Here is a 1573-nt window from a genome sequence, read left to right on the forward strand (position 1 = left end):
AGAGAGAGAGAGAGAGAGAGAGAGAGAGAGAGAGAGAGAGAGAGAGAGAGAGAGAGAGGAGAGTGACTCCATAGTGTGTACTGGCTCACACAATGATGGAGAAGTTCGTCCCTGCATACCAGCATGTGGCTTAGTTCAAGTTGGAAGTCTTGGGATGCTGATGGTGTGACGCATCTGAGGATACCATTCTGAGGACTTAGTGACCATTGGTGTGTGCCGTTTACTGTCTCACCTGGTCGGTGACAATCATTCAGTAAATATCCTTTGATTGAGTTGATTGTCACCAATGATGATTGACAGTCAGTTGAAGAGGTGGCAGATGCTCTCATGATTGTGGTAAAGAACATTCTGTTAATGAATGTGCCCCACCTTCCAAGGCCTAGCCTTCCCACAGGGGTGGAAAGGGGCCTTCTATGAGGCCTGTGACCATGAGATGCCACAGTATTGAGGGTGTAGCAAGCTTTACAACCATGTGGCCTGTTGTGAATCCTGACTCTTCACGGTTCGTAGATAAAGTAATATATAGAAAGTCAATATGAGTAGTCTGAGGAATTTGAATAGAAACCACATGGAATTTTACTTTTAAAAACAACAGCAAGAAAGAGAAGTGAGAAACTGGAGGAGGTGCTTATGGTGCACATAAAAGACAAGTGCTGTAATATGTAAAGAGCATGTGTTCACTAACAAGAAGAGGAATTATGTAACAGGTGACCTTTGGCATGTTCTAGCCTGTCTGGGCCTCAATTTTCCCAGACATAAAATGAGAACCAAATCACAAACACCTCTCCAGGCAAATGGGTTCGTTTACGCAGAGCACTGAGTTTCTTTAAGTCTGTGAACATCAGCAACTGTTCCTGGTGTCATTTTTAAGTAGCAAGAGAGTAACACCAACATGCCAGTATGATCAGTCAGAACGACCGTTGCCATGGTGTCCGGCTCAGGTGTTGTACCTGGGGAGCTGAGCTGGCACCAGAAGCATCTGTGAGGCCCAGCGCGGTGTTCTAGGGACTGGAGTCTGCTGTGCAGCTTCAGAGTTAAGCTAATGTTGACTGTAGGATTGACACAGCCTCCCTCGGGTTTCCTGGGGAGAGACCCTTGGCTCGGAGTGTCCAGCAGGTCTGACCTGGGCACCTTGAGAGACAAGGGTGTACCGGTTGGGGACTGGTGGCTGGAGGAATACCAGTACTGTCATCAGACAGAACAATGGAATGCATCTACTTGCTATGTGGCCATCACACTGGAGCAAGTGGAAACTGCCCTACTGCCTCTTTAATTCCCCACCTCAAGCTAACAAGCTAGCTGGTTAAGGAAAATAAGGGGGCAAGAGATTTATTCTTAATTTACCACCCAAATCCCTGTCTTCCTCTATCCCCTGGTGAGGAGAGTCTCTGAGAGTATCGCACAGTGCCATATATGAACTGCAAGCCTTGGATTCCATCAGACTCACCTGCTGCTTGTGGATTGGGCACTACCATCTGTCGGACACCTGGATGGTGGGTTGCAAAGCTTGTTGGAAAGGGTCCCAATGAGAGAGAGAGAGAGAGAGAGAGAGAGAGAGAGAGAGAGAGAGAGA

At 47.4% G+C, this 1573-nt stretch overlaps 1 protein-coding gene across 1 annotated transcript in view; it reads left to right on the forward strand.

Moving 5' to 3' along the window:
* Evc2 (EvC ciliary complex subunit 2) overlaps nt 1-1573 on the forward strand; it is an 84594-nt gene that overhangs the window by 13890 nt on the left and 69131 nt on the right. The window lies entirely within an intron of this gene.

The sequence above is a fragment of the Mus caroli genome, chromosome 5 (genome assembly GCF_900094665.2).
Source record: "Mus caroli chromosome 5, CAROLI_EIJ_v1.1, whole genome shotgun sequence".
NCBI classification, from domain to species: Eukaryota; Metazoa; Chordata; class Mammalia; order Rodentia; family Muridae; genus Mus; species Mus caroli.